This window comes from Schistocerca piceifrons, chromosome 10 (genome assembly GCF_021461385.2).
Source record: "Schistocerca piceifrons isolate TAMUIC-IGC-003096 chromosome 10, iqSchPice1.1, whole genome shotgun sequence".
NCBI classification, from domain to species: domain Eukaryota; kingdom Metazoa; phylum Arthropoda; class Insecta; order Orthoptera; family Acrididae; genus Schistocerca; species Schistocerca piceifrons.
The window spans coordinates 129,515,333-129,541,328 of NC_060147.1; the positions used below are offsets into that span (position 1 = coordinate 129,515,333).

A 25,996-nucleotide genomic window follows, 5' to 3' on the forward strand; every position below is an offset into this window, starting at 1 on the left:
TTGCTCTTAAGGTACGCATTTTAGAGCCTATGTTTACTTTATAATTTTTTTGTCGTTTTGCTCCATACTACATCCTACGAAAGTTGCTCAACCTAAAATCGTAGCAACAACAGTCAGAGGTGTCGAAATGATTTTCGGTCGTTGCCAGACCAACGTCTCCTATCTCAGATTGATGCATTTAGCCTTCTTCATTACTCCTGAAAGACTGAATCATGACGACGGTGTCACTCTGTACTTTACGTGTCATAAAGAGAAGCTGGTACGTGCAAGTCCATATAGCTTCGCGCATTCTTCTTGTAAGTGCTTTACCGCACTATTTTTTTTTTCTTTTGTTTGTGGTCTTCAGTCCAGAGACTGGTTTGATTCAGCTCTCCATGCTACTCTACCCTGTGCAAGCTTCTTCAACTCCCAGTAGCCTACTGCACCCCACATCCTTCTGAATCTGCTTAGTGTATTCATCTCTTTGTCCCCCTCTACGATTTTTACCCTCCACGCTGCCCTCCAATACTAAACTGGTGGTCCATTGATGCCGCAGAATATGCCCTACCAACCGATCCCTTCTTCTAGTCAAGTTGCGCCACAAATTTCTCTTCTCTCCAATTCTATTCAATACCTCCTCATTAGTTATGTGATCTAGCCATCTAATCTTCAGCATTCTTCTGTAGCACCACATTTTGAAAGCTTCTAGTCTCTTCTTGTCCAAACTATTTATCGTCCATGTTTCACTTCCATAAATGGCAAGATGTGGGAGAGTCTTTTTGTTTCGGCCTTCTTCTGTGTGAGTGGCGGAATCCGGCGGGCGCGCGCGTGTGTGTGTGTGTGTGTGTGTGTGTGTGTGTGTGTGTGTGTGTGTGTGTGTGTGTGTGTGTGTGTGTGTGCGAGGGAACAGTGCACCGGATCGTGTTTTTCCGCTGACTGCACTCGCCCGGCTGAGAAGCGGCGTTGCGCAACATTCACTTAGCACCGCGGCTGCGGCGCGCGCTTTGTCTTTGTACCGCCGCAAAGTCGCCCAGTTAAAAAACGCTGTCCGTGACCTTATTCCCCTTTCCCTTCTTCACCAGTTCCGTGTTTCCGTTTGTCCACACAAGTTACGCATAGCTTGTTCCTGGTCCACCGCTCATTCAAAGAAAACTGCCACACGCCCTATCTCTGTTTTCACATATCGGCAAAAACTAATTTCCCAATGTCAGCAGCCGGCCGATGTCGCCGTGCGGTTCTAGGCGCTTCAGTTTGGAACCGCGTGATCGCTACGGTCGCAGGTTCGAATCCTGCCTCGGGCATGGATGTGTGTGATGTCCTTAGGTTAGTTAGGTTTAAGTAGTTCTAAGTTCTAGGGGACTGATGACCTCAGAAGTTAAGTCCCATAGTGCTCAGACCCATTTGAACCCAATTTCAGCAATAGTACACTGTCAGAAAAAAAAACGCAAACCCAAAAACAATTAGTGTAGAGTAATGAACTTTCGGGAATACGTTTGTTTAGGTAACATATTTAAATGATTAATATTGCGAGATCACAGATTAACATGTTGTTGTTGTTGTTGTTGTTACTGTTGTGCTCTTCCGTCCAGAGACTGGTTTGATGCAGCCCTCCATGCTATTCTATCCTGTGCAACCTTCTTAATTTCCCAGTACCTACTGCAACCTAGATCCCCTTCTGAATTTGCTTAGTGTATTCATCTCTTTGTCTCCCTCTACGATTTTTACCCTCCACGCTGCCCTCCAATACTAAATTGGTGATCCCTCGATCTCTCAGAACATGTCCTACTAACTGATCCCTTCTTCTAGTGAAGTTGTGCCACAAGCTCCTCTTCTCCCCAATTCTATGCTAGTTATTTGATCTGCCCATCTAATCTTCAGCATTCTTCTGTAGCACCGCATTTCGAAAACTTCTATTCTCGTCCTGTCCAAACTATTTATCTTCCATGTTTCACTTCTATACATGGCTACACTCCATTAAAATACTTTGAGAAACAACTTCCTGACACTTAAATCTGTACTCGATGATGACAAATTTCTCTTCTTGAGAAACCGCAGATTAACATAAGCGCTAGATAAGCCACTGTGAATGTGAAATGCTGGTGCATTAATAAGCGGTGTAACGGCTAGAATGTTGAACGCAAGCCTGCAGAGGTGCCGGATGTCAGTTTGTGGGATGGAGTTCCATGCCTATTGCACTTGGTTGCTCAACATAGGAACAGTTAATGTTGGTTGTATATAACGGTGGAGATACCGTCCGACGATGTCCCATACACTCCTGGAAACTGAAATAAGAACACCGTGAATTCATTGTCCCAGGAAGGGGAAACTTTATTGACACATTCCTGGGGTCAGATACATCACATGATCACACTGACAGAACCACAGGCACATAGACACAGGCAACAGAGCATGCACAATGTCGGCACTAGTACAGTGTATATCCACCTTTCGCAGCAATGCAGGCTGCTATTCTCCCATGGAGACGATCGTAGAGATGCTGGATGTAGTCCTGTGGAACGGCTTGCCATGCCATTTCCACCTGGCGCCTCAGTTGGACCAGCGTTCGTGCTGGACGTGCAGACCGCGTGAGACGACGCTTCATCCAGTCCCAAACATGCTCAATGGGGGACAGATCCGGAGATCTTGCTGGCCAGGGTAGTTGACTTACACCTTCTAGAGCACGTTGGGTGGCACGGGATACATGCGGACGTGCATTGTCCTGTTGGAACAGCAAGTTCCCTTTGCCGGTCTAGGAATGGTAGAACGATGGGTTCTATGACGGTTTGGATGTACCGTGCACTATTCAGTGTCCCCTCGACGATCACCAGTGCTGTACGGCCAGTGTAGGAGATCGCTCCCCACACCATGATGCCGGGTGTTGGCCCTGTGTGCCTCGGTCGTATGCAGTCCTGATTGTGGCGCTCACCTGCACGGCGCCAAACACGCATACGACCATCATTGGCACCAAGGCAGAAGCGACTCTCATCGCTGAAGACGACACGTCTCCATTCGTCCCTCCATTCACGCCTGTCGCGACACCACTGGAGGCGGGCTGCACGATGTTGGGGCGTGAGCGGAAGACGGCCTAACGGTGTGCGGGACCGTAGCCCAGCTTCACGGAGACGGTTGCGAATGGTCCTCGCCGATACCCCAGGAGCAACAGTGTCCCTAATTTGCTGGGAAGTGGCGGTGCGGTCCCCTACGGCACTGCGTAGGATCCTACGGTCTTGGCGTGCATCCGTGCGTCGTTGCGGTCCGGTCCCAGGTCGACGGGCACGTGCACCTTCCGCCGACCACTGGCGACAACAAAGATGTGCTGTGGAGACCTCACGCCCCACGTGTTGAGCAATTCGGCGGTACGTCCACCCGGCCTCCCGCGTGTCCACTATACGCCCTCGCTCCAAGACCGTCAACTGCACATACGGTTCACGTCCACGCTGTCGCGGCATGCTACCAGTGTTAAAGACTGCGATGGAGCTCCGTATGCCACGGCAAACTGGCTGACACTGACGGCGGCGGTGCACAAATGCTGCGCAGCTAGCGCCATTCGACGGCCAACACCGCGGTTCCTGGTGTGTCCGCTGTGTCGTGCGTGTGATCATTGCTTGTACAGCCCTCTCGCAGTGTCCGGAGCAAGTATGGTGGGTCTGACACACCGGTGTCAATGTGTTCTTTTTTCCATTTCCAGGAGTGTATATGCTCAGTTGGAGAGAGGTCTGGTGATCGAGCAGCCCAAGGCAACATGTCAACACTCCGTACAGCATATGTTGGCTACAACACCGTTAAGTGGGCGAGCGTTATCCTGTTGGAAAACATCCTGTGAAATGCTGTTCATAAATGGCAGTACAACAGATAGAATCACCAGACTGACTTACAGATTTGTAGTCAGGCTGCGTGACATAACCAAGAGAGTGCTCCAGCTGCCACACGAAATTGCACCCCAGAGCACAACTCCAAGTGTAGGTCCAGCGCATCTAGCATGCAGACAGGCTGGTTGCAGACCATCAACTGGTCTCCTTCTAACCGACACACGGCCGTCACTGGCGCCCAGGCAGAACAAGCTCCACCCTGGCCTCCAATGAGCTCTCGCTTGACATCACTGAAGTCGCAAATGGCGGTAGTTTGCGGTCAATGCAACTCACGCTATAGGGCGTCTAGCTTGGAGTTGTCCTCGAAGTTACCGATTTGTAGCAGTTCGTTGTGTCACTGTGGTGCCGACTGCTGCTGCATTTGCTGCTGCAGATGCAGTACGATGCGCCAGAGCAATACGCCGAACACTATGGGCTTTCCTGTCAGTAGTATTGCAGGCGAAATCACTTCAGCGGGATTTCTTGTTATGCTTCACGAACTAGATGATGCGATATTCTCACACGTACCAGCTTAAAATACGGCGCGGAAAACATGATTTCAGCAGTCGTCATTCATACTGCCTCGCAAACCTCACGTATCTCAAACCGTTCCGCGCAGCCGCGCGGTTTGAGGCGCCATGTCACGAATTGCGCGGACACTCCCTCCCTCAGGCGCGCGCGCGCGCGTGCGCGTGCGTGTGTGTGTGTGTGTGTGTGTGTGTGTGTGTGTGTGTGTGTGTGTGTTTTGTTCTTAGCATGTTAGTGGTGTGTATTTCTAGGGACGATGACCTCAGCACTTTGGTCTCTTAGGAACGCACACACATTTGAACATTCGTTCCGCGGAAATTCTAGTCATAACGACTTTTTGCTGTCGACTTTATCTTGTGCACCTATCGGGCAACCAACTGTACAGTTTCATTGCGACAGTCCTTTTGCTTCTGCTTAATTTCTATCGTTCGTCGAGCAAATTAGAATGTTCAAATGTGTATCAGTTTCTTAGGGACCAAACTGCTGAGGTCATCGGTCCCTAGACTTACACACTACTTAAACTAACTTATGCTAAAAACAACACACACACCCATGCTCGAGGGAGGACTCGAACCTCCATCGGGATGGGCCGTACAATCCGTGGCATGGCGACTCAAACCGCGCGGCACCGAGAAAATACAGCCGAAGAAATGGTTGCGAGGTTCCTCACATATTGATTGGGATGCCTGGAAACTAATTTACGGGCTGATCAAAAAGTCAGGATAAATTTGAAAACTTAATAAACCACGGAATAATGTAGATATAGAAGTAAAAATTGACACACATGCTTGGAATGACATGGGATTTTATTAGAACAAAGGAAAAAAAACACCTCATATTGGTAGACGCGTGAAAAATCTCTTGCGCGCGTTGTTTGGTGGTGATCGTGTGCTCAGCCGCCACTTTCTTCACGCTTGGCCTCCCAGGTCCCCAGACCTTAGTCCGTGCGATTATTGGCTTTGGGGTTACCTGAAGTCGCAAGTGTATCGTTATCGACCGACATCTCTAGGGATGCTGAAAGACAACATCCGACGCCAATGCCTCACCATAACTCCGGACATGTTTTACAGTGCTGTTCACAACATTATTCCTCGACTGCAGCTATTGTTGAGGAATGATGGTGGATATATTGAGCATTTCCTGTAAACATCATCATCTTTGCTTTGTCTTACTTTGTTATGCTAATTATTGCTATTCTGATCAGATGAAGCGCCATCTGTAGGACATTTTTTGAACGTTCGTATTTTTTTTTGTTCTAATAAAACTCCATGTCATTTCAAGCATGTGTGTCAATTTGTACCTCTCTATCTACATTATTCCGTGATTTATTCAGTTTTCAAATTTATACTGACTTTTTGATTCACGCGCACTTACAGCTTGGTGAGAAGCCTGCATGGAAAAATTCAGGGTGGATAGGGCCACAATGTAGAAACGCATTGAATAAATGAAGAGATGCTGTGAGAAAAAAGCGGACAACTGTGAATAGGGTTCCCGCCCAGTCTCAGGAAGAATGCTCAATATTCAGGGGTATAACAGGAACGGTGATTCGAAGCAAAAAAGTTAGTGAAGATGGGTTCTAATATGTATATTTTAAGAGCTGTGAGCGCTAGTTCATCTCTGATACTGTGAGACGAATGTCTTTCTGTAACCTCTTTGCTTTGCATATCTTGGAAGGATGAAGTATGGACGAAAACAAGAATAAAATACCTAATAAACATGGGTTCTAAAACACGTACCTTAAGAGCTACGATCTCTCGTTCGGTAGAAGAGATGTTTTTGATATTAGAAAACATGAACATATATGCATTTAGATTCCATGATTACTGGACTTGTTTTCTTTAGATCCACACTTGCGCTCTCAAAATATGGAAAGTGAAAAGCTTGCAGCAGAAGAGATTTATTTCTGAGTATCGAAAATAAAGAAATGCTCGTAGCTCCCAAAATATTGAAGTCAGAGCCCATGTTTACTGGACTTTTTTGCTTCGAATTATCGTTCCTGTCATAGCACTGAACATTGACCATACAGTCTGGGACATTGTGCGTTGATAGTTCATCTACAGGTTTGAATGAGTGAGTTTTTGAATATCAAAATATGTGACATATAAGGCCGTATCTTTTGATTGTATTACCTTAGAAGCATAAATTTTTTACAGCATGAATGGATCTTGGACCTTACTATTTGACATAAATTTCAATTTGATACCTCTACTAGTTCCTGAGAAAAAGGGTCTTAACAAACGGACAACAAATAGGGAAAAATACTGTTTATGTGATAATTACAAACTAACAATTTTTGTTTGTTTGTGTGGCCATCCTCCGCAGCAAGCCTTCCACACACTGTTCACCACGAAGAGGTGAATATAGAACAGTGATAAAAGTGGTAGTGCGACCTCCAGAGCAGATGGGAGGAAACGAGGATCAGCAAATCTTAAGTAATTACATTTTTACAAAAAATCGCGAAGTGAACTATTTGATAATCTACTACTAACAAAACAGTATCATTATAGATCCCACTGATGCCTTAAAACAGTAGAAGGCGAAACGCGTATGGGATAAATAAAGTAACTAGCAGCAGGAAAAGGCAGTTTGATTTGCGAAACAAGTATAACAATTGTTGATTTTTTTCCTTTATTTGTAATGTGAAACACTGCGTCTTGCCAAATTCCATGATTCTAGGTCAGAGCGAACCCTACAGGTTTTTATGAGTGATTGCGCGAGAGTAAAAATGTTATAGAAATAGCCCTACCTTTGGAATCCATTGATTTAGAAGCTTATTTTTTTTAAAAAAACCGCCAACTGGCCGTAGAACTCGGGATTTGACACAAATTTCAGCTTGATACATCTACCCCGACAACAGACGGACAAACAGACAAATAGGGATCTTAACAGACGGACAGACAGACGAAGTAGTCGTATAAAGGGTGTCGTCTTCACCGCTTGAGCAACAGAATCCCAAAAAGAGCTAAATAACTGAAGCGCGTCTCCTTGGTTGGGCACAGCGATTAAAACTAAAAAAAGTCGGAAGCATAGAAACAAAAAACAAAAGTGATACGGAAAGAAAGCGTAAAAGAAAAAGGCATAGGAAGAACAGTTAGTATGATGGACGAAATTGCTTACAACAAGCCTGCACGTCTCCTGAGAACAGCACTTGTTTACACCGCAACCAGCAACGGTGCAAATGAACGGTACTCTCAGCAAACATACTTCCTTTGCGAGAATGATGTCCTTAAAAGAATTTGTGTGTGTGTGTGTGTGTGTGTGTGTGTGTGTGTGTGTGTGTGTGTGTGTGACCAGACTTGGAAAAGTAACTAAATTCAATTTAAGAGTCACAGTACCGTCTGAGACATGGTCATTAGAGACGGTTACAAACTGGCAGGACAAGGATGAGGGATGAAACAGACCGTGTCGTCCTCAAGGAACCATCGCAACACTCACCTTATGCGATTCAGAGCAACTGCAGAAAAGGTAAATCTGGACGGCCCGACTGTCCATCTCAATGATTTGCCTCTTCGGCATCTCTGTCGGCATGGAGGATGCGGTTCTTTCTACCCAATGTATTGGACTGGTGCTTAAGTTCGTGGCGTTATCCGTAAGTTTAATAAGCACAACAGATACACATAACGGAGACTTCAAACATATATTCCCCCTCACTATCTACAACAGTTTGGAAACGCTGTGGTAACTTTTCGATTCTGCGACTGTAGATATCTCACGGTTCTGAAGCGAAGAACTCTTCGAGCCATGTTCGGAGCGCATTTTCATCCGGAGGGCAAGTCCATGAAGGTTGTTCGATAGAGAGTGGAAAAAGTGAAAATCTGAGGACGCAAGATAACATGAATAAAGTGGCTGCGAAATGACTTTCCAACCCAATCCCTGTACGGTGGTTTTTGCCTGTTCGTTATTCTTCGATGGCTCCTGCAAGCCGTCTCGGTTGCTGACAGTAAATATCGGTAGTGACGGTTACACCTCGGGGAAGCATTTCGTAGTACGCGACACCGCCACTGTCCGATCAGATGAATAATATTATCTTTTGTTGATGCGCGCGGGTGTATGATCGGGCGGTTGCTGCTTTATTGGGGCTCAACCATTCCTTTCTTTTTCTTTTTTTTGGTCATCAGTCTACTGACTGGTTTGATGCGGCCCGCCACGAATTCCTTTCCTGTGCTAACCTCTTCACCTCAGAGTAGCACTTGCAACCTACGTCCTCAATTATTTGCTTGACGTATTCCAATCTCTGTCTTCCTCTACAGTTTTTGCCCTCTACAGCTCCCTCTAGTACCATGGAAGTCATTCCCTCATGTCTTAGCAGATGTCCTATCATCCTGTCCCTTCTCCTTATCAGTGTTTTCCACATATTCCTTTCCTCTCCGATTCTGCGCAGAACCTCCTCATTCCTTACCTTATCAGTCCACCTAATTTTCAACATAGCACCACATCTCAAATGCTTCGATTCTCTTCTGTTCCGGTTTTCCCACAGTCCATGTTTCACTCCCATACAATGCTGTACTCCAGACGTACATACTCAGAAATTTCTTCCTCAAATTAAGGCTGGTATTTGATATTAGTAGACTTCTCTTGGCCAGAAATGCCTTTTTTGCCATAGCGAGTCTGCTTTTGATGTTCTCCTTGCTCCGTCCGTCATTGGTTATCTTACTGCCTAGGTAGCAGAATTCCTTAACTTCATTGACTTCGTGACCATCAATCCTGATGTTAAGTTTCTCGCTGTTCTCATTTCTATTACTTCTCATTACCTTCGTCTTTCTCCGATTTACTCTCAAACCATACTGTGTACTCATTAGACTGTTGATTCCGTTCAGCGGATCATTTAATTCTTCTTCACTTTCACTCAGGATAGCAATGTCATCAGCGAATCGTATCATTGATATCTTTCCACCTTGTATTTTAATTCCACTCCTGAACCTTTCTTTTATTTCCATCATTGCTTCTTCGATGTACAGATTGAAGAGTAGGGGTGAAAGGCTACAGCCTTGTCTTACACCCTTCTTAATACGAGCACTTCGTTCTTGATCGTTCACTCTTATTATTCCCTCTTGGTTGTTGTACATATTGTATATGACCCGTCTCTCCCTGTAGCTTACCCCTACTTTTTTCAGAATCTCGAACAGCTTGCACCATTTTATATTGTCGAACGCTTTTTCCAGGTCGACAAATCCTATGAAAGTGTCTTGATTTTTCTTTAGCCTTGCTTCCATTATTAGCCGTAACGTCAGAATTGCCTCTCTCGTCCCTTTACTTTTCCTAAAGCCAAACTGATCGTCACCTAGCGCATTCTCAATTTTCTTTTCCATTCTTCTGTATATTAATCTTGTAAGCAGCTTCGATGCATGAGCTGTTAAGCTGATTGTGCGATAATTCTCGCACTTGTCAGCTCGTTCTTATGTTAGCACAAAGACGCCATTTCTCGTCACCAGCAACGATACGGCACAGGAAAGGTTCGGTGTTGCTCGCCAAGCAACTAGTGAGCATGGATTGATGTATGGCCACCCGCTGAATTTTGTTTCGCGTTAGACCATGCGGTAAACATACACCCGATTTTTGAACCTTCCCCACTGCATGCAAATGTCGAACGGTGGTGGGATGATCACAGTTCATCACACTTGCCAGCTCTCGAGTGCACTGACTTGGATCGTTGTGCATTAATGCATCCGAACGATCTTCGTCAGAGCCCGGAGGTCCGTTATGGAAAGAATTCCGCGCCTCAGACGGAGGTCTAGTTGCTGTAGCCTGCGGCTGTACTTCGCTCCCTGGTAAGCGGGCCGGAACAGCGGAAATCAAACCGTGTCGCCTGCCGCGGCTGAGAATAACTGCTTAAAGGCTTCTGTGCGCGCTGTGAAAGGTCTCATTCTGTCAACACGGCTCTTACCATTGCGATGCGTTAGGGCAAGGGTGAGGAGGGAGGAGGGGTGGGGGGAGAGAGATGGTGAGAGGTATTTACGTGTGTACGATAAATCCCTTCCTTAGGAAATTTCCTTCCTTCATACCTCCTCTGTATTACCAAAGATAATGTGCATCTGATCTGTATGAAAATGACTGACTGTGCTGTGTGTAATCTGTGGCTAGTTGGACTCATTGTTGGAATATTCGCTTATGTATTGTTGGGCAACAGCGCGTAGAGTTGCGCAGTTGGAGGTGAGCCGCCAGCAGTGGTGGATGTGGGGACAGAAATGGCGGAGTTTTGAAATTTGTAAGACTAGATGTCATGAACTGCTATATATATTATGACTTTTGAACACTATTAAGGTAAATACATTGTTTGTTCGCTATCAAAATCTTTCATTTGCTAACTATGCCTATCAGCAGTGAGAATCTTTCATTTATCTGGCAGTATTGGCGCTCGCTGTATTGCAGTAGTTCAAGTAACGAAGATTTTTGTGAGGTAAGTGATTCATGAAAGGTATAGGTTATTGTTAGTCAGGGACACTTTTGTATAGATTATGGAAAGTCAGATTGGGCTGCGCTAAAGAAAAAAAGTGTGTCTGTTTAGTGGTGATCAGAATAAGTAAAGAGAGAAATGTCTGAGTACGTTCAGTTTTGCTCAGCTGTTTGAAAATCAAGTAACTGTAGAGGTTTACCAGCACAGACATTTATAATTTTTCTAAGGGGCGTTACAGATCTTGTTTGTACAAAACCAACAGTACACGTTGAGATGCCCAGTTGCTTCCACCGCCCAGAGTGGATTGCGTAAGTTCTGAATAATGTTAACCAACCTGCAGTCGTCTACACTAATCGAATGTTATGACCACAGACTTACTATCGATATAAACCCAACCAGACGATAGCAGCGTACCCGGGGAGGATTGACTGCCAGTCAGACACACGCACGGTACACGAAGTATCGGTGGGCGTGTGGTCCCTGTGTAGAATGAGGAAGGCGCGCGATCCATCTGAGTTTGACCGAGGGCAGATTGTGATGACCCGGACGCTTGGCACGACAATTTCGCAAACTGCACGATCGTCGGGTGTCCAAGGAGTGCTGTGATGTCTTCAACACGTGGCGAAACCGAGGTGAAACAACGCAAGACGACGTGCGGTGGGGTGGTCACTCTTCATTACTGATGTCAGACGTCGTCGGCTGGGCAGGTTGGTAAAACTGGACAGGCGGGGACCTGAGGCGGAATCAACATCAGACTTCAATGCTGGGCAGAGAACAAATGAGCCTGAACACACAGGCACCGAACGCTCCTAACGGTGGGCCTCCGTAGGCGACGACCATCGCATGTGCCAGAATTATTTGCACGATATCGGCAGCTGCGACTGAAATTGGCACTGGACGTTAGCGCAGCACCAGAGCGTTGCACTGAATGGTTGCAGGTGACAAAACGAACTACGGTCGCCCAAATCGGCCACACAGGTTTCGCGGACTTCAGGTCAGTCTCACCGCTGGTAGGAGATTCTGCCTACCAGGCTGCACATTGGAGACAGCCCTGTAACAGATGGCTTCCTCCTCACCACTCTGTGAGGCTTGTGGTGTGACACTTTCAGTTCAGCATATTTTGGGCAACGTGTGTCATATGTACCGATATCGGTGCAGTCCTCACTCTCGATGGAGATCTGCCCACCATCCTCGCCGATGATTCCAGTTTTGCAAGGGTGGTGACATTTCGTGAACTGTAAGGCCTCAGCCCTTAATTGGTGGGAAAGGGAGGCTTCCTTAGTCCACACCAGGGAGACTGGCATGCTGACTTTTCGTCAGGGTGCTGACGACTATTATGGTGAACGCTCCTCAACTGAAATCATCATCATCATCATCATCATGGGTCTGACACTTAAGCAATTGTCTAGGATAGGTTCGCAGGAATGTTTCGTCAGCGATCTCCTTTGAAGACCGGTTATGTTGTCCTAGCACGCTATCAATGAACGTAAATCCGCCACCCGCTTTCCCTACTTTCGAATCTACGTGATCGTTCCATGGATTAAATAATTAATGAGAAGGAACTAAAGAGAATTAGGGAAAACAAAGCTTGAAGGGCAACCTGACTAAAAGAAAGGATCGCCCGAGAAGTATCAAGGAATGACCAATTTGGTAGTACAAAAGAATGCAGACGGTACGAAGTTGTAGAGGGAACCAAGAAAAGAAAGCAGTAAGCAAGTTCAAACGGGATGTGGGTTGCAATGGTTATTCCTAGATGAAGATGCTTGCACAGGATAGGATAGTAAGGGAGAGTTGCATCAAACCAGTGTTCGGAATGAAGACCATAACAACATCGATAGAAAATGGTTCAAATGGCTCTGAGCACTATGGGACTTAACTTCTGAGGTCATCAGTCCCCTAGAATTTAGAACTACTTAAACCTAACTTACCAAAGGACATCACACACATCCATGCCCGAGACAGGATTCGAACCTGCGACCATAGCGGTCGCGCGGTTCTAGATTGTAGCGCCCAGAACCGCTCGGCCACTCCGGCCGGCTCCAGATAGAACTATGATAAAAAGAAACACGCCACTGAAGACGATTTTGTAATTAAAAATGTTTGACTTAAAAATTCGTTAAGAGTATTGCCCACTGTATACAAGGTTTCTGGTTGGGATCGCGGGATGGTACACAGTTTTAACTTCCACAAAGTATCAGTTTTCAGTCTTTTTTACGAAGAAGAGACTAAATGAATAGTTTATAATTATTTCCGGCTTATTAAGCTAAATCGTTCGCAATGCGCTTAAAAATAACACCATTGTACACTAGGTAAAAATTCAGAAACGTGCGTTTGTCGAGACACTGGCCTTAGATTCGGGAGGATGAAGGCTTATGACTTGTCCGCCCATCCTAATTCAGGTCTCCCTAAATCACTTCAGGCAAATGCCGGAATGGTTCCTTCAACAAGGCCACGGGATCCATGGGGGAATACGTCACAAACACTAGTAGTTGGTAGTACGTCGGCGAAGCCAACGACTGCCAACGCGAAATTAAAGTTGTGGTATACTGGGTAATCGGGAGCGCAGTCCGAGATACTCGTGGGTTCGCTATAAACAGCGCACGTTTTAAAAGTAATTAAGCTGCAAGGTAAATTCAGTAATGCTGTACGGCGTTGGAGACAATTAGCGACGATATGCCGTTCGATTGATGACGTCTTTAGGATTGCGGTGACGTGAACCTCAAGGAATGAGCAACAGGTGACGTCACTAACAACACGAAAACACTAACAAAACAAAAACCGTCAAACTAACTCGACGGCCGCGGGAATATGGGATACTGGATGGGGACGTTGTGGTTGCCAGCGCCTTGAAACATATTAAAATCTTGAATATATCACGCTACACTGACTGGACAGTTTTCACCAGTGATATAAATGTAACTATGGAATGCGGCATGAATGTATAAAAATATTTTCTGCGGACATTCACTGGCTTTGACGACACAGAACCAAATTGTCATCTTATAACCTAAACCCGACCTCGGACTGGTTCCACAACAACATGTAACGACAGTATTGCAAAGTTCAATACACACGCCAGAGCTATTTAAGTCCAGTAAACAACATGAGCTAAGCCCACCACCATCCACAAAAACTAAACGACATACTGTAAATAAAACACACTAACGATAGCTGCAACCGAACCATACAAAAACATCAAAGGAGCTATCTACACAATATATGAGGCCACACTTTAAAAGTGGCCGAGCGGTTCTAGGCGCTACAGTCTGGAACCGCGCGACCACTACGGTCGCAGGTTCGAATCCTGCCTTGGGCATGGATGTGTGCGATGTCCTTAGGTTAAACCTAACTACTTAAACCTAAGTAGTTCTAAGTTCTAGGGGACTGATGAGCACAGCAGTTAAGTCCCATAGTGCTCAGAGCCATTTGAACCATTTTGAACCACACTTTAAAGAGGTGTATTGTTGGTTCACTAGGCACCGCAAGAATTTTGGTACGTTTCCGTACCCCAACTGTGACAACGCTAATCGGAAGTGACAACGAATAAAAAATTGATATCCGTATCACAGCCGAACGTCATTTCCCAACTTACATCTACGTGATTACTCTGCTTTTCACAATAAACTGCCTTGGTCCCCGCAACGCTAGACACAAGCAATACTTTATATTCTTGAGAGCATTACTGACTAATCCTCGATAAATCTTCTATCAATTTACAAAACTACATACATAATTCACTTCTGTACAAGACAACATATAGCATCATTGATTACGATACAATATGTAATGGAATATGTAAAACCGATTCTTTAAAACACCTGTGTTTACATATTAATCAGAAGCATGTATTATGTAACTTGGCAAATGTTTGAGTTTAGCAACATCATCTCTGCGTGTAATTACTAATTCTGATGACGAAAAGATCAGGAAACTAGCTTAAATTACGTACTTCCCTCCGTTGATGTTTTTGTTTCCCCTCTACCCAACATTTGGTCGAGTTGGGGTATTAATGGTACTTCGCCACTTTACTCGGTCTTTCCACCATTCTTCTTCCACAATTTGGTGCCATAGTAGGTTTCTCCTCCTTACACTCATCTTTATTGTATCAGTGCATCTTATTCTCGGTCTTCCTCTTGGCCTCTTGCCCTCAATCTTGAACTCCATCATTCTTTTTGCTATTCTTTCCTCTCCCATCCTCTCCACGTTCCCAAACCATTTTAATCTATTCTTTTCAATTTTCTCAGTCAGCTTCCCCACTCCAGTTTTCTTCCCAACATCTTCATTTTTCAAACTGTCTCTCCTCGTCTTTCATAGCATACTTCTCAGAAACTTCATTTCAGTGGATCGTATCCTACTCTCCTCTCTTCTAGTCATAGTCCAAGTATCTGAGCCGTAAATTAGTATGGGTGTGAAGTAAGCCTTGTATAGCACCAGCTTGCACCTCATTGGCACTTCCCTTCCCCACACCGAGCCCCTCACACACTGATAAAATGTACTACTCTGTTGTATTCTATTGCTAATTTCTGTCTCTAAACGAGCATTCCCCATTAATACACTTACCAAACATTTAAAGTTGTCCACTATTTCAATACTTCGTCCCTTAATATGAATTTGTCCCTTGCCCCCTCTATCCCCTTTGGTTACCACCATGGTCTTGCTTTTCTCCACACTGTATTTCCATTTCATATTTCTCGACTTTATCATTTCTGATGACTATTTGTTCCCCACACCACAATATCATCAGAAAATAGTGGTAGCATTCAAAATGAAACAATACCAACAATAATTATCTCCACTATCGACAGGTTAGTCTTACTCTCTCACAGAACGGAGCAAAGTATGCAGTCATGAAACCACTTCCCCTGTGAATTGACGGTCCTTGGGGCAACAAAAGTTTTAAAAACAAATTGAAACAATATCTGCTTGACCTCCCGTCCTATTCTGCATCTGAATTTCCTAAGATATGTTTTATTTACCCAATATCGTGGCATATTAAGATTTAAAAAGAAATCCAGTTATGTAAAAGGCCAGTATGAAGTCAAGATTCCACAGAGAAAATAGACCTTGTTTGCAAACATACTGACACGTTGCAGATCGTGGAGAGCTGCTGGTAACAGCCTTCATGGAACATGCAAAAAAGTAAGTTCCCGGCAAACACTTAACAAAGAAACTAACAGACATTCATCTGTAGACAATAAGAAAAACCAGTCAGAAACTCAGTGCGGTTGAACGACCTACGTCTGAAATTCTTCTCATACGGGATACCAGACAGATCCATAGTTCGCGCTAGAACTGACAAGACGTGGCGTTAACTGAACCCGGAATCTGCGACTGAGCTCCCTATAGCGAACACGCGATGCTAAAAAATGGCGATCACTTTATGAGCAGCAGTTATCACATGTGGCCGGTCAGCGCGCAATTATACCGATGGAAATTAGCCCTGGTTGGTGGCTACTAACTCAGCAACAGCCACTTTCACTCTTTCCTCGTAACAACTCTCTCCCCCGCTAGCGTTCTAAGACATACCCAGCCCGCCCTGGCGGCGCTTTCCTACTTTTGACGCACGACGCATTCACGATCACGCTCGTCCAGTGATCGGACTGGCTCGATCTTGCTGCGCGCGAGATACGCCAAACGGCCACCGACGCGAAGCGGAAGGCTACGAAACCATCAACAGCTGCGCCTGTTTACCCACTCGCAAGCATCTGCGCGATGATACATCTGCGTGCAATCTGGACGCCAGGAAATTCCAAGGATTACACAAGAAGTCAGCGTGGTAAAAAACATACAGCCATCAACAGAGCGCAGTATAACACACGTCCGTCTCCGTGCGCATAAGATGCGACCGAGGATAATACAAATTGAATGGCAATGCGGGTGCTCAGATAAATGGAGACACACGCTCGAATAAAATATAAAAGATAGGGACAATCACTATCTCCATAGGAAACGGTTGAAATTAATCGAAAAAGATTCCCGTAACGGTCGGGAAGATTTTATACAATGAAGAGGCATCTACACTGAAGAGCCAAAGAGAATGATACACCTGCCTAATCTCGCGTAGGGTACCCGCGAGCACGCAGAAGTGCCGCAACACGACGTGACATGGGTTCGATGTATGTCTGAAGTAGTGCTGGAGGGAATTGACACCATGAATCCTGGAGGGCTGTCCATAAATCCGGAAGGGTACGTGGCAGGTGGACATCTCAGCTGAACAGCTCGTTGCAAGACACCCCAGATATGCTCAATGATGTTCATATGTCTGGGGAGTTTGGTGGCCACCGAAAGTTTTTAAACTCAGGAGAGTATCCTGGATTCACTCTGTAGCAATTCTGGACCTGAGGGGTGTCGCACTGTTCTGCTGGATTTGCCCAAATCCGACGGAATGCACAACGGACATGAACGGATACAGGTGATCAGACAGGATGCTTACTAACGTGTCACCTGTCAGCGCAACACCTAGACCTATCAGGGGTCCCATGTCACTCCAACTGCACACTCCCCAACACCATTGCAGAGTCTCCGCCAGCTTAACAGTACACTGCCGACATGCGTGGTCCACGGATTCATGAGGTTGTCTCCATACCCAAACACGTCCATCCGCTCGATACAATTTGAAACGAGACTCGTCCGACCAGGCAACATTTTTCCAGTCATCAACAGTCCAATGTCTGTGTTGACAGGCCCAGGCGAGGCGTAAAGCTCTGAGTCGTGCAGCCTTCAAGGGTACACGAGTGGGCCTTCGGCTCCGAAAGCCCATGTCAATGACGTTTCGTTGAATGGTTCGCACGCTGACACTTTTTGATGGCCCAGCATTGACATCTGCAGCAGTCTGCGAAATGAATGTGCTTCTGTCACGTTGAATGATTCTCTTCAGTCGTCGTTGGTCCCGTTCTTGCAGGATCTTTTTCCGGCCGCAGCGATGTGGGAGATTTGATGTTTTACTAGATTCCTGAAATTCGTGGTACACTCTTGAAATGGTCGTACGGGAAAATTCCCACTTCATCGCTACCTGGGAGACGCTGTGTCCCACCGCTCATGCGTCGACTATAATACCACGTTCAAACTCGCTTAAATCGTGATAGCCTGCCATTGTAGCAGCAGTAACCGATCTAGCAACTGCGCCAGACACTTGTTGTCTTGTATATGCATCGCCGACCGCAGCGCCGAATTCTGCCTGTTTACATCTCTCTGTATTTGAATACGCATGCCTGTACCAGTTTCTTTGGCGCTTCAGTGTTTATTTAGAAATCAATCACGACGTTGTTTACTCTCCTCTTTTCTATACAGGGCTAAGCATTTATAACTGTTTTTGGAAATACCTGGAAAACTACAAATCGGATTATAAAAAGGTTGTAACAAAAGTTGTTAGCCTCAATGGGGGACATCCAGTGATACTAGGCTCGACCCCTTAACCGACCAACCCCAATGGAGACGGAAGGGAGGTCAACGCCGAAATCTTAAATAATGAGTCCCGTTTTTTATTGTGGGTTCTGATTCTTAGGGAAAAAGTACGTAACCTTTGTATTTAACACTTTTCCGTCGCGAAAATCAAAGCAGCTGAAAAACATTAAGCAAATGTTCGAAACAGCACAATTTTCTGCGATACCTTTTTATTGCACACATATTACAAAAACTGTGCTCGTGTCCATGTTCCACATCTCCTCCTAAACCACTGGACCGATTTCAACCAAGCTTGGTACACCTGTCCCTTACAGTCAGGCTTCAATCTATGTCAGGATAAGATCCAGCCACCCATTACAGCTCAGGAGATATTAAGACATAAACACTGCGATGAGGTAATAACTGCAGTATTGTGCATGACGTTTAAAGTTATCACTTCTTTGCTGCTAACACTATTCCCAATATATTTTGTAGACAGTATCCACGTATGCCACTGAGTGTATCATTGTACGACACACAGTGCAGCAGGTATGACGTCACAAACAGTGAGGTCCGTCAAAAGCTGCAGCATCATGCATGGAGTTTTAAATCATTTACTCTCCAGCCTGAGGAAATCCCTTGACGCCAATCGTCACTTTTAGAGACGTTTACAGAATCGCGTTGCAGACACACGAAGAAGCCGCGCCCAGCTTACAGAAACTGTTTAGGTTATTACACTAAAAAAGCAGCTTATTTTTTGCTTTCGTTTCTGGCAGAATGAATATCCGGACAATGTCTGTCAGATAGTTCATTGATAAACCAACCAATGAATTTTTGCAACTACTTTCCATTTCACGTACGCGTGTGAAAGAAATTACACCAATAATGTCGACAAAGTTGTGTGTTATGTTCTGGAGAATCTAGTTTTTTTGTTGTAAAACCGACTTATCATTAAAGATTTTAGAACAACTGCATAACTGAACCCCTGGAATCTTAAGATGATGTGTCTTTCTGGAGACACTATAATATTTCAACAATTTTTAACCCATTTTCATTTTTTGTCGGTTTCAGCGGCACCTATAACGCAATCAAAAATGATAAAACAGTAGTTAGTATTGTATCCAGGAGAATCCGAATCCACAACAAAAAAAGGGGGGGTTCCTATTTAAGATTTCAAAGTCGACTCCCCGCTCCTGTTCCCTGCAGGTGGTCTAGGGGAGTCCAGTTTGGTGTCACTGTAGGCTCCCCTTCGAGGCGAACAACTTTTATTACACTCTTTTCTTAATCCGATTTGTAGTTTTCCACAAATTTCCTAAGACAGATTTAAATGTCTTACTGTGTATTGCCTCAAAGAGTACCTCCAAGCTGAACAGTAGAAATGCTCCTGTTCAAACAAGGAATCAGTAAGAGGTGTGTGTCCATAAACTAGCAATGGTAAATATGAAATGTGTATACTTTCTCCTTATATAGAAATAATCCTGCTGCTGCTTGCTCCTTTTTTTGTTTGCTTCACGTACTTTGGATAGACATGGAGCTAATGAATGAGGTGGCCAGAGTGTAAGATAGTGAAGACCAAGGAGGGCATAGTGTACACTGAAAATAAAATAGTGTATGATTGTGAAAATGTGAAGGTAAGTCAGTATCTCATTCTTGCTGCTCAATAGCCCATAAGCATTTGTTAAAGGACATCTTGATGAAGATCATAAGCTGCGTGTACGAGGCATATTCGGGAAATAAGCTTTCATTAGGAGCGAAATGGAAGTCACTGTGAAAATCCGATGGAACTTTGCACAGATGTGTTACAGTCGTAAGTGAGCCTGTCGATCGCTTCACGTCGCTCTATTCAGATCAGAGCGCAAAGTGATCACATAGAAATGCCTAAAACAACAGTGACTCCCATCAAGTATGTGGATCAGGTGAAAGATTTCGCCTGACGCTATGCAGCATACATAACACAAATGTCACGCGTTACTTTCTCAGCCGCATTCTGCAGGGGCAATAAAGAAGCATCTGTAGCGTATCTGAAGGGAAGTGTGTGATCACCCACAACACAGTCCTTAATTGGCTCCCTCCGTTGTTCATCTCTGCTCACATGAACTGCTGGCTAAACATTTATATGTACAAATATAACTGAAATCGTGAAAGCCAGTGCAACATCTCTGCAACAGAAATTGACTACAAATGAAATAACGAACGAATAAAAAAACAAATGATTTGACTCAGGGAAGACGTAGATCATGTATCTTCGTTTATGACAAAAAGCACGATAAGCTCCCAAGGCACAGACAGAGTGCATAAGGTCGAGATTATCAGACCACAGATTGGAACCTGTTAGTGAGTATAGGCGTAATATTTCGTTTCAAACCCTCTCCAGCGACTCACACATAGCAACAGGTGGGCAGGAGACACTGAAGATCATACCGAGCTGCACATATACGAGTACAGCGTGTTTAGATGGACAGTGTGTTTAACAAAAATTACACCGACAATCTTCGAATCAATGTAGAAGGTGTCTTGAGGAACAAAATGAGGATAGGAACCTGTGTCCGGAAACGTCATGCAACGACGCTACGAAGTGTCGAAATTATAGACGCAGGCAGGGCAATTCCGTGATGACAGTACACACTTTCGAGGATGATGGAGTCGGATAAATGTGTCAATTTGAAGTACGTCACCTGGTCTCGAAACGAACGAGTCGAAAGTTACAAGCGAAAATCGGTTGTGGGAATGGAATACATGAACCGGCATCCTGTTTGCTAAGATTGAATGGTAGGTGACTTTCAGAAGTAGTACTATGGACCAAAACAAGAACAAAAGTGTCCAGTAAACAAGAGCTCTAAAATGCATACTCGGGGAGCTATTAGGACGTGAACATCTTCGCTACTGTGAAACACATCTCGTCTATTGAACAAATGTTTGTAGCTGTTAATGTATGAATTTTAGAGCTTACGTTCGGTAGACATTTTTTCCTTGTTTTGGTCTACAGTACCACCTCTGAAAGTTGCCTAGCGATATATCGGTAGCAAAAGTACCGTACATCAGATCTGTTGTCAGAGGTATCACAAAGATTTTCCGACTAGTTAGTTTCCGGACAATGCTTCTTTATATCAAATTGATACATTTATCCTTCTGCGTCATCCCTGGAAGCTTGAAGCATTCGACGCTCTGCAGCGTCGTTGAATGACCTTTCCGGACACAGGATCCTATCCTAATTTTGTTTCTGAAGACGCACTACAACCCCTCGAAGTTCGTCGGTGCAATTCTGAAACACTATGCACATTAGTTGTCACTTGTTTCTCTTGTCTATCTGAATCACACTCCATCTTAAAGAGTTGTTACTTTTATTGAGAAAGCGTACTCAGCAAATACTGCATACGTAACACATTCCTGTGTTCTGATTGTTAACAGGCAGGAATTTAGGTAGTGGCGGAAGCAAAGGCTTGAGGGCAGATCGTGAGTCGTGCTTGGATGGGTCATTCGGTCGAGAAACCCAAAGGTCCTGGGTTCGAGTCTCGGTCTGTACAGTATTAATCTGCTAGGAGGTAATATCAGATAAATAACATTTGTTGCCTTTGAATGTGGTGTACAAGTTACTTACGACACTTCAGGCATTTTTTACGTGTTTTGAACAAGAGGAAAAAATCCACGTCAACACAAACACCGTGAGTAAACTGTGCCACATGTTATACCTACAGAACAACTTCTGATAATGCTGTGTCAATAATAGCGAAACGCATCTGAACGCGAAGAACTAATCACTTATTTACCTAAAAAACGACACAATCTACAAACAACACTCATCAAAACAAAACTGTATCACTCTAGATCCCAATGATGATGCCTTAAAGTGAAAAAGGCGAAACACGTCTGGGAGAAATAAATTACAGTGAAGCAAGAAAGAAAGGTTTTTATTTACAAACAAATATATCTGTGCTTGTTGCGGAGGATGGCAACGCAAACAAAATCAAACTATATATACCTGTCATTGCCCGTAATTTGACACAACGCTTCATCACTCTTACAGATGGATAAATACTTAGATCGTGTGTTGAGAAACGTAATTAAATTACCCAGAGGACATTCCTTGTCAAGTAAGAGGTAACTGATGACACCTCTGGACAGAACACTGCGTCATCCTTTAGGTTACGTTATTGCCGTACTTGCGTAACTTTCGAGACAAAGACGCACATTTGCGTAGAGAACAGCTAATGATTTGCCACCGTACAGACGGTAAAGCCCACGAAATAATGAAACAGAGATCTATTTCGCCGTGATGTTAAACCCATGTGTTTTTAGCATTACAGAAAATAAAATTTCACAACGCAAGAAGGTATTCGAAGCGACAGTGTTGCCTGCACGACTTCTTTACCAAAGGTATTCTTTGTTTGTTTATACACCTCCCACAAAAATCGCCACAAAGCATATAGTGGCACATTTATCACTGACACTTGCAGCTACTTGCTCTATTAAGATCGACAAGAACCGCCATCTGTGCATAGGCGTGTGAAATGGGTCAAATGTGTGGCAGAAGTGCGTCAAAGCATCTCCTTGACAGTAAGCGAACGTACTGAAGTATCGGAGCACTTAAATGCAACCAGGTCGGTCCTATTCATTACTACAAATTCCTACTTCGCTTCACATATTCGCTGGCTTATTTCTACGCTTGGGAAGCAGGGAGTTGCTTTCCCTAATTTACAATTACAACTAATCTAAACACTTTATTAAAAAACAAGATAACTATTTAAAAATTTTAGACTCAACTGGCTACTTCGTATTTTTTTTGAATGCTATAAATTTGCCCCTTTTCGTTGCTACTGTTATAATGAAACCATTCTTTCATTTTTTGTTTTCACCGTGCAGTCATTCTGAAATGTGAAGCATAACTCGTTAAACGCTCGCGCACTTGTTGTTACAGGTAATGATTTCAATTAGACTCACGAACTGTACTTTTCCCTTTAACAGGAATTGCATATGAAGTAAAAGGATGGTTTAATAACAACGGCGAGAGTGGCAAAAGTCATTTATGACGACTTTGGACTACGTTTCAACTAAAACTCCCCGCAGTTTTCAAACCGGCCGTTATCGTTATTCGTAGGAGATTGCAATAAAGGCGGAAGCTTCTCAGAATGATCCTTGTATCTGGAGTTTTATCTCCTACGCTTGCACGACGTCAAAAAAGACAGCTGTTTGTAATCGTGGAATTGCGACTCACCGAGAAAGTTAACGCGCTGCTCCCTCCGTCTGCTGGTGTCCGTATCCCTCAGAAGCGCCAGCTCTTCGCTCGTGTAAAACACACACACGATCACGACAACAATCACACCCACGACCAGCGGACACACGCGCGATCGGAGGACTGCTGGGCGTCGCACTCACACAACCCACCACCCGTTCCCATCGCAGGTCGGACGCGGACTGAGCGGCAGCTCGGCAGCTGGTCCCCCCACCTCCGCTCCTATCCCCACCCCACTGCCCCTCCTCAGCCAAACAGCGTGCAGCGTCAGCTGTGACGTCACAGCGGACGCGGCGCAGGGAGAGCCTGCCAGCGGGCCGGGACAGGAATTCTCTCTCGCAACAGGGCCGGTTTGTCTCCCCTGCGGCGGCCAAGCGAGTGGTTGTCATGGAAACACCTGCAGCTTCACAGGCCGACGCGGCGTCAATGGAATGCAGGGGGAGACGAACGCGCCGTAATACAAGCACGTCTACAGGGCAGGGATGGGGAAAAACGTACCGCTTAAACCAATGACGGTATTTTAGTTCTCAGTTACCGGTATTTTTTGGTTGGTCTCGATTATAACGGATGTTTTTATTTATTTCTAATAACCGAGTAAAAACCCGAAATATCAGTTAGCCATAAGAGCGCCGCTAAGATTTTTCATTTTTAAATAATCCGTCTTTGAACAAATAAATTTTATTCAAAAATTTGCACTGGTTTGAAATATTACGTTATTACACGTAGAAAATGGGAAAAAAACATCAGTACTATTTTGCTAACAGTACCGACAGAAAGGAGCAAAGAACGCTGGGTACAGCAGTGCTGAGACATTAATGTTTCTGTCGCCGTGTGTAGTGGCTTAAGAAACGCGTGCACGTGCAGTCCGCAAGTCTCCCCCCCCCCCCCCCCCCCCCACCTGATTGGTTCAAACAGCTCTGAGCACTATGGGACTTAACTGCTGAGGTCATCAGCCCCCTAGAACTTAGACCTACTTAACCAAGGACATCACACACATCCATGCCCGAGGCAGGATTCGAACCTGCGACCGTAGTAGTCGCACGGTTCCAGACTGTAGCGACTAGAACCGCTCGACCACTCCGGCCGGCGCCCCCACCTGGTCTGTACCGTAGTTTCCGCATATCGTCGCCGCACATCAGTTGTATTGCAGAATGGCACCAACCGTAAACTGGAAGTGACGTAGCAAGAATAAAATACACTGCTTCATTTGCTTTAAAAGATTGAAGAGTGTCTGTCGTTTCTACGAAATAATAGAAGAGGAAGGAAATTATGGTAATAATAATAAGTTAAAAACTTAATAACAGTTCGTTGATAGTATAAAATGAAAACAGAAAATAGCTGTTCTGCTGTCTGCGCCTGCATAACATGGCTTTATCTTGAAACTTTCCCGTCTCCTCTATATATCTCTTATGTTACGCAATAATTGTCTCCTCTATATCTCTTTTGTTACTTAACTTTCCCTTCTACAATAATCTATGAAACCTTCCCTTTGGATTTCTACCTCTTGCTTAGTAATAACAAATGAAATCTTCCCTTTGAAATTAATTCTCTTTCTCAACCTTCCCATACAAATTTAAATGCTGCTTATTAAAAGTTATTTTCTGAGTATTTCGACGAAACATAGAACGTGTCGTCGTCGTGGCCCTCAGTCGTTACCTGCAATAACCCAAAACTGTTCCTTACCTTTTTTACTGTTACTGGATCGCCGTCTGACTGCTACATCGAACTGCGGCATGAATATACTTACTCTGTTTTACTACACTCTATTAACTGCTGGTGGGCTTTCATAATAAGTGGCTGTATTTATTACCAAACCTGACGTCATTCTTTAGTAGCAAAGCTGACGTTATTCTTTAATTAATTCGACTGAGGTTACGTAATTCATAGTTAAACTTTTTCTTGACAACAATAAAATTTTGCAAAGTTTTACGTTGATGGTTTTTGGGGTGCATTATAATCAGAAATGCAATATTGCTGGCAAAAATTAATTATATTCTGAATTAAATGATTTTACAAACGTTCAAATGGGACTTACTTTTTACAATAATCTTACAACTAGCATTGCGCAAACATACCTTCAGTAGTCTTGAGTTTCTCAAAAAAATAATTCAATAATATTAGTTCCTCTTATGATAATAGTAAGCTGATGTCTCTCTATATCCGCTTATAATCTCCTGTAAATCATAGCTGGTGGCTGGCAGGCACACCGCTCCTCTCAAGCTCTCGCTTCAGACCTGCTACCGACTCGCTTCACTTCTCGCTTACTACTGACTTCCTACGAACGCTGAAGTGCGGTCTCTCCTGCCAACAATGCTTTCTGGTGCAGACCATCCCTGCTACCATTACAAAATGTATCAATGCGCGGTCTTTCCCGCTCTTTTCTTAAAATGTATCCAACCGCGGTCTCTCCCGCCCTTTTTAACATTATATCAATCTGCTGTCTCTCTTGCCGCCGGCCGAAGTGGCCGTGCGGTTTTGGGCGCTGCAGTCTGGAACCGCGAGACCGCTACGGTCGCAGGTTCGAATCCTGCCTCGGGCATGGATGTGTGTGATGTCCTTAGGTTAGTTAGGTTTAACTAGTTCTAAGTTCTAGGGGACTAATGACCTCAGAAGTTAAGTCCCATAGTGCTCAGA

General features: G+C 44.6%; 1 protein-coding gene across 2 annotated transcripts in view; it reads right to left on the reverse strand.

Annotated features, from left to right (window-relative positions):
* Window positions 1-23,534, reverse strand: part of LOC124718828 (protein draper) — a 403,131-nt gene extending 379,597 nt beyond the window's left edge. For both annotated transcript variants that reach the window (XM_047244450.1, XM_047244449.1), the window contains exon 1: window positions 23,345-23,534. The gene's annotated coding sequence lies outside the window, so the exon portion shown is untranslated. The remainder of the gene's footprint in view (window positions 1-23,344) is intronic.
* Between the last annotated feature and the right edge of the window lie 2,462 nt (window positions 23,535-25,996).